Source organism: Balaenoptera musculus, chromosome 10 (genome assembly GCF_009873245.2).
Source record: "Balaenoptera musculus isolate JJ_BM4_2016_0621 chromosome 10, mBalMus1.pri.v3, whole genome shotgun sequence".
NCBI classification, from domain to species: Eukaryota; Metazoa; Chordata; class Mammalia; order Artiodactyla; family Balaenopteridae; genus Balaenoptera; species Balaenoptera musculus.
The window spans coordinates 26,682,983-26,691,183 of NC_045794.1; positions in this window are offsets into that span (position 1 = coordinate 26,682,983).

Sequence of the window (8,201 nt, forward strand, 5' to 3'; positions counted from 1 at the left end):
ATACATATTTCCATACAAATACAAATATAAGATTTTTAGAAATTTCATGTAATGTCTGAAACATTTATATTAACATATTTCCATACAAATAACCCAATGAAAGTTTAGTATTAGTTGTTTTGTTTGTTTTTTTATACTGCAGGTTCTTATTAGGCATCAGTTTTATACACATCAGTGTATACATGTCAATCCCAATCGCCCAATTCAGCACACCACCATCCCCACCTCACCGCAGTTTTCCCCCCTTGGTGTCCATATGTCCATTCTCTACATCTGTGTCTCAACTTCTGCCCTGCAAACTGGCTCATCTGTACCATTTTTCTAGGTTCCGCATACATGCATTAATATACGATATTTGTTTTTCTCTTTCTGACTTACTTCACTCTGTATGACAGTCTCTAGATCCATCCACGTCTCAACAAATGACTCAATTTCGTTCCTTTTTATGGCTGAGTAATATTCCATTGTATATATGTACCACATCTTCTTTATCCATTCGTCTGTCGATGGGCATTTAGGTTGCTTCCATGACCTGGCTATTGTAAATAGTGCTGCAATGAACATTCGGGTGCATGTGTCTTTTTGAATTACGGTTTTCTCTGGGTATATGCCCAGTAGTGGGATTGCTGGGTCATATGGTAATTCTATTTTTAGTTTTTTAAGGAACCTCCATATTGTTCTCCATAGTGGCTGTATCAATTTACATTCCCACCAACAGTGCAAGAGGTTTCCCTTTTCTCCACACCCTCTCCAGCATTTGTTGTTTGTAGATTTTCTGATGATGCCCATTCTAACAGGAGTGAGGTGATACCTCATTGTAGTTTTGATTTGCATTTCTCTAATAATTAGTGATGTTGAGCATCTCTTCATGTGCTTCGTGGCCGTCTGTATGTCTTCTTTGGAGAAATGTCTATTTAGGTCTTCTGCCCATTTTTGGATTGGGGTGTTTGTTTCTTTGATATTGAGCTGAATGAGCTGTTTATATATTTGGAGATTAATCCTTTGTCCGTTGATTCATTTGCAAATATTTTCTCCCATTCTGAGGGTTGTCTTTTCGTCTTGTTTATGGTTTCCTTTGCTGTGCAAAAGCTTTGAAGTTTCATTAGGTCCCACTTGTTTATTTTTGTTTTTATTTCCATTACTCTAGGAGGTGGATCAAAAAAGATCTTGCTGTGATTTATGTCAAAGAGTGTTCTTCCTATGTTTTCCTCTAAGAGTTTTATAGTGTCCAGTCTTATATTTAGGTCTCTAATCCATTTTGAGTTTATTTTTGTGTATGGTGTTAGGGAGTATTCTAATTTCATTCTTTTACATGTAGCTGTCCAGTTTTCCCAGCACCACTTATTGAAGAGACTGTCTTTTCTCCATTGTATATCTTTGCCTCCTTTGTCATAGATTAGTTGACCATAGGTGCGTGGGTTAATCTCTGGGCTTTCTATCTTGTTCCATTGATCTATGTTTCTGTTTTTGTGCCAGTACCATATTGTCTTGATTACTGTAGCTTTGTAGTATAGTCTGAAGTCAGGGAGTCTGATTCCTCCAGCTCCATTTTTTCCCCTCAAGACTGCTTTGGCTATTCGGGGTCTTTTGTGTCTCCATACAAATTTTAAGATGATTTGTTCTAGCTCCGTAAAAAATGCCGTTGGTAATTTGATAGGGATTGCATTGAATCTGTAGATTGCTTTGGGTAGTATACTCATTTTCACAATGTTGATTCTTCCAATCCAAGAACATGGTATATCTCTCCATCTGTTGGTATCATCTTTAATTTCTTTCATCAGTGTCTTATAGTTTTCTGCATACAGGTCTTTCGTCTCCCTAGGTAGGTTTATTCCTAGGTATTTTATTCTTTTTGTTGCAATGGTAAATGGGAGTGTTTCCATAATTTCTCTTTCAGATTTTTCATCATTAGTGTATAGGAATGCAAGAGATTTCTGTGCATTAATTTTGTATCCTGCAACTTTACCATACTCATTAATTAGCTCTAGCAGTTTTCTGGTGGCAGTTTTAGGATTCTGTATGTATAGTATCATGTCATCCGCAAACAGTGACAGTTTTACTTCTTCTTTTCCAATTTGTATTCCTTTTATTTCTTTTTCTTCTCTGATTGCCGTGGCTAGGAATTCCAGAACTATGTTGAATAATAGTGGTGAGAGTGGACATCCTTGTCTCGTTCCTGATCTTAGAGGAAATGCTTTCAGTTTTTCACCATTGAGAATGATGTTTGCTGTGGGTTTGTCATATATGGCCTTTATTATGTTGAGGTAGGTTCCCTCTATGCCCACTTTCTGGAGATTTTTTATCATAAATGGGTGTTGAATTTTTTCAAAAGCTTTTTCTGCATCTATTGAGATGATCATATGGTTTTTATTCTTCAATTTGTTAATATGGTGTATCACATTGATTGATTTGCGTATATTGAAGAATCCTTGCATCCCTGGGATAAATCCCGCTTGATCGTGGTGTATGATCCTTTTAATGTGTTGCTGGATTCTGTTTGCTAGTATTTTGTTGAGGATTTTTGCATCTATATTCATCAGTGATATTGGTCTGTAATTTTCTTTTTTTGTAGTGTCTTTGTCTGGTTTTGGTATCAGGGTGATGGTGGCCTCATAGAATGAGTTTGGGAGTGTTCCTTCCTCTGCAATTTTTTGGAAGAGTTTGAGAAGGATGGGTGTTAGCTCTTCTCTAAATGTTTGATAGAATTCACCTGTGAAGCCATCTGGTCCTGGACTTTTGTTTGTTGGAAGATTTTTAATCACAGTTTCAATTTCATTACTTGTGATTGGTCTGTTCATATTTTCTGTTTCTTCCTGATTCAGTCTGGGAAGGTTATACCTTTCTAAGAATTTGTCCATTTCTTCCAGGTTGTCCATTTTATTGGCATAAGGTTGCTTGTAGTAGTCTCTTAGGATGCTTTGTATTTCTGCGGTGTCTGTTGTAACTTCTCCTTTTTCATTTCTGATTTTATTGATTTGAGTCCTCTCCCTCTTTTTCTTGATGAGTCTGGCTAATGGCTTATCAATTTTGTTTATCTTCTCAAAGAACCAACTTTTAGTTTTATTGATCTTTGCTATTGTTTTCTTTGTTTCTATTTCATTTATTTCTGCTCTGATCTTTATGATTTCTTTCCTTCTGCTAACTTTGGGTTTTCTTTGTTCTTCTTTCTCTAGTTTCTTTAGGTGTAAGGTTAGATTGTTTACTTGAGATTTTTCTTGTTTCTTTAGGTAGGCTTGTATAGCTATAAACTTCCCTCTTAGAACCGCTTTTGCTGCATCCCATAGGTTTTGGGTCGTCGTGTTTTCATTGTCATTTGTCTCTAGGTATTTTTTGATTTCCTCTTTGATTTCTTCAGTGATCTCTTGGTTATTTAGTAACGTATTGTTTAGCCTCCATGTGTTGTGCCTTTTTACGTTTTTTTCCCTGTAATTCATTTCTAATCTCATAGCGTTGTGGTCAGAAAAGATGCTTGATATGATTTCAATTTTCTTAAATTTACTGAGGCTTGATTTGTGACCCAAGATGTGATCTATCCTGGAGAATGTTCCGTGCGCACTTGAGAAGAACGTGTAATCTGCTGTTTTTGGATGGAATGTCCTATATATATCAATTAAATCTATCTGGTCTATTGTGTCATTTAAAGCTTCTGTTTCCTTATTTATTTTCATTTTGGATGATCTGTCCATTGGTGTAAGTGAGGTGTTAAAGTCCCCCACTATTATTGTGTTACTGTAGATTTCCTCTTTTGTAGCTGTTAGCAGTTGCCTTATGTATTGAGGTGCTCCTATGTTGGGTGCATATATATTTATAATTGTTATATCTTCTTCTTGGATTGATCCCTGGATCATTATGTAGTGTCCTTCCTTGTCTCTTGTAACATTCTTTATTTTAAAGTCTATTTTATCTGATATGAGTATAGCTACTCCAGCTTTCTTTTGATTTCCATTTGCATGGAATATCTTTTTCCATCCCCTCACTTTCAGTCTGTATGTGTCCCTAGGTCTAAAGTGGGTCTCTTGTAGACAGCATATATATGGGTCTTGTTTTTGTATCCATTCAGCCAGTCTATGTCTTTTGGTTGGGGCATTTAATCCATTCACGTTTAAGGTAATTATCGATATGTATGTTCCTATGACCATTTTCTTAATTGTTTTGGGTTTGTTTTTGTAGGTCCTTTTCTTCTCTTGTGTTTCTCACTTAGAGAAGTTCCTTTAGCATTTGTTGTAGAGCTGGTTTGGTGGTGCTGAATTCTCTTAGCTTTTGCTTGTCTGCAAAGCTTTTGATTTCTCCATCAAATCTAAATGAGATCCTTGCCGGGTAGAGTAATCTTGGTTGTAGGTTCTTCCCTTTCATCACTTTAAGTATATCATGCCACTCCCTTCTGGATTGCAGAGTTTCTGCTGAGAAATCAGCTGTTAACCTTATGGGAGTTCCCTTGTATGTTATTTGTCGTTTTTCCCTTGCTGCTTTCAATAACTTTTCTTTGTCTTTAATTCTTGCCACTTTGATTCCTATGTGTCTCGGCGTGTTTCTCCTTGGGTTTATTCTGTATGGGACTCTCTGCGCTTCCTGGACTTGGGTGGCTATTTCCTTTCCCATGTTAGGGAAGTTTTCGACTATAATCTCTTCAAATATTTTCTCTGGTCCTTTCTCTCTCTCTTCTCCTTCTGGGACCCCTATAATGCGAATGTTGTTGCGTTTAATGTTGTCCCAGAGGTCTCTTAGGCTGTCTTCATTTCTTTTCATTCTTTTTTCTTTAGTCTGTTCCGCAGCAGTGAATTCCACCATTCTGTCTTCCAGGTCACTTATCCGTTCTTCTGCCTCAGTTATTCTGCTATTGATTCCTTCTAGTGTAGTTTTCATTTCAGTTATTGTATTGGTCATCTCTGTTTGTTTGTTCTTTAATTCTTCTAGGTCTTTGTTAATCATTTCTTGCATCTTCTCAGTCTTTGCCTCCATTCTTATTCCGAGGTCCTGGATCATCTTCACTATCATTATTCTGAATTCTTTTTCTGGAAGGTTGCCTATCTCCACTTCATTTAGTTGTTTTTCTGGGGTTTTTTCTTGTTCCTTCATCTGGTACATAGCCCTCTGCCTTTTCATCTTCTCTATCTTTCTGTAACTGTGGTTTTTGGTCCACAGGCTGCAGGATCGTAGTTTTTCTTGCTTCTGTTGTCTGCCCTCTGGTGGTTGAGGCTATCTAAGAGGCTTGATGGGAGGCTCTGGTGGTGGGTAGAGCTGACTGTTGCTGTGGCGGTCAGAGCTCAGTAAAACCTTAATCCACTTGACTGTTGATGGGTGGGGCTGGGTTCCCTCCCTGTTGCTGTGGCGGTCAGAGCTCAGTAAAACCTTAATCCACTTGACTGTTGATGGGTGGGGCTGGGTTCCCTCCCTGTTGGTTGTTTTGCCTGAGGCAACCCAACACTGGAGCCTACCCGTGCTCTTTGGTGGGGTTAATGGCAGACTCTGGGAGGGCTCACGCCAAGGAGAACTTCCCAGAACCTCTGCTGCCAGTGTCCTTATCCCCACGGTGAAACAGAGCCACCACTCGTCTCTGCAGGAGACCCCCCCAACACCAGCAGGTAGGTCTGGTTCAGTCTCCCCCAGGGTCACTGCTCCTTCCCCTGGGTCCCGATGCACACATTACTTTGTGTGTGCCCTCCAAGAGTGGGGTCTCTGTTTCCCCCAGTCCTGTCAAAGTCCTGCAATCAATTCCCACTAGGCTTCAAAGACTGATTCTCTAGGAATTCCTCCTCCCGTTGCCGGACCCCCAGGTTGGGAAGCCTGACGTGGGGCTCAGAACCTTCACTCCAGTGGGTGGAATTCTGTGGTATAAGTGTTCGCCAGTCTGTGAGTCACCCACCCAGCAGTTATGGGATTTGATTTTACTCTGATTGCGCCCCTCCTACCGTCTCACTGTGGCTTCTCCTCTGTCCTTGGACGTGGGTTATCCTCCTTGGTGAAGTCCAGGGTCTTCCTGTCAATGATTGTCCAGCAGCCAGTTGTGATTCTGGTGCTCTCGCAAGAGAGAGTGAGAGCACGTCCTTCTACTCCGCCATCTTGGTTAATCTCTCAATGTTAACTACTATTATACAAGAATTAATTTCGGCTTCTCTTAAAAGCATTTACTGAACCCTCTCCTTCCCCGGCCCTGAGTTTGGATTAGGAAGACCTCCTCTGAGTGCTGGCAGCACCCTATGCTTAGTGCTAGTGTTGATCAAACTGTAATATAATTAGTCCTTCTACTAATTTTCTCCATGAGACAGTAAGTTTCCTGAGGACCTTGACTCATTTATCATTGACTTTTAGGGACTACCTTATGGCCTGGACACAATAGGAATTCCCTTTTGCTCAATTTATCTTTCCTGTCACTTCCCTGAAGATAAGAACAGTGTTTGATACTTCTTTGTATCTTCCATAGGCCCTGGATACACTATACTCTCCATGCACGGCTTTATCTACATCTACTGTCCATTTTACTTGGTGGGAAATATGTTCCCTGACAACTCCTAAGAGTCAGTTGGTTCCAAGGAGTCTTCTTGGTTCTAAGTCCAAATTCAGTCATTTCCTTTCTTAGGCCATCTGAATCAGGAGGCAGGGTCTCATAGTACAGACAAGCTGGTAGAGCCCAACCCTCTAGAACAGAGCAGGGACCCCTCTGTGGCCTGAAGAAAAGGTGACTACCAAGAAGGTGGGTTGTGAGCTGAGGGAATTTGTCTATTTTAGAGAAATTAAGATATTTCCAGATAGAGACTTCCCTGGTGGTCCAGTGGGTAAGACTCCATGCTCCCAATGCAGGGGGCCTGGGTTCAATCCCCGGTCAGGGAACTAGATCCCACATGCATGCTACAACTAAGAGTCCACATGCTGCAGCTAAGAAGTCCACATGCTGCAACTAAGAGTCTGCATGCCGCAACTAAGAAGCCCACATGCCGCAACTAAGAAACCCGCATGCCGCAACGAAGATCCGTGTGCTGCAAAGAAGATACAGCATGCCACAACCAAGACCCAGTACAGCCAAAAAAAAAAAAAAAAAAAAGGTATTTCCAGATAAACGAAAACCAAGAGAATTTGTTAATAGCAGACAAATAGTAAAAGAAGTCTTTCAGGTTGAAATGAAAGGACACTAGAAATGTTTTTTGGTTTGTAACACTTTTTTCTTATCCTATCTGATTTAAAAGGCAACTACAGAAAGCAATAACTATAAATTTATGTTAATGGGCATAGAATGAAGATGTAATATGTATGGCATTAATGGTGTGAAAGAGGGGAAGAAATGAAGTTATATAAGAGCAAAATTTTTGTATACTATTGGAATTAAATTGGTATTAATCTGAGCTACATTTTTATAAGTTAATATATTAATTGTAATCCCAGAGCAACCACTAAGAAAATAACTAAAAAATATATACCAAAACAAACAACAAGGGAATTAAAATAATACACAGAAAAGATCTATTTACACAAAGGAAGGCAGTAATGGAAGAATAAAAGACCAAAAAAGACATGAGACATATAGAAAACAAGTAGCAAAATGGCTGAAGTAAGTCCTTCCTTATCAGTAGACACTTAAATGGATTAAAACACCAATTAAAAGGCAAAGATTGGCAGAATGGATTTTTAAAAAACCATGGTCTAACTATATACTGTCCACAAGAGATTCACTTTAGATTTAAAGACATAAACAGGTTGAAAATAAAAGAATGGAAAAAGATATTCCGTGAAAAGAGTAAGAAAAAGAGAGCTAGAGTGGCTATAACAATATGAGGTAAACAGACAATTAAGACAAAAATACTGAATAGTTATGAAAGACAAAGAAGGAAAGTATATGATGACAAAAGGGCCAATGCATTGAGAATATATTATAATTATAAACACATAGACCCTAACAATGAAGCCCCAAAATATATGAAGCAAAAATTGACAGAAATGGAAGAAGTAGAAAATTTAATAAGTGGAGACTTTGATAATAGCTTCAATAATAGCTAGAACAACTAGACAGAAGATCAACAAAGAAATAGAAGACAAACTACACTACAAGACCAACTAGACCTAACAGGCATCTATAGACATTACACCCAATAACAGTAGAATACACATTCTTCTCAAGTGCACATGGAACATTCTCCAGGATGGACAGTATGCTGGGTGAAAAAAACTAGTCTCAATGATTTCAAAAGTACTTAAATCATACAAAGTGT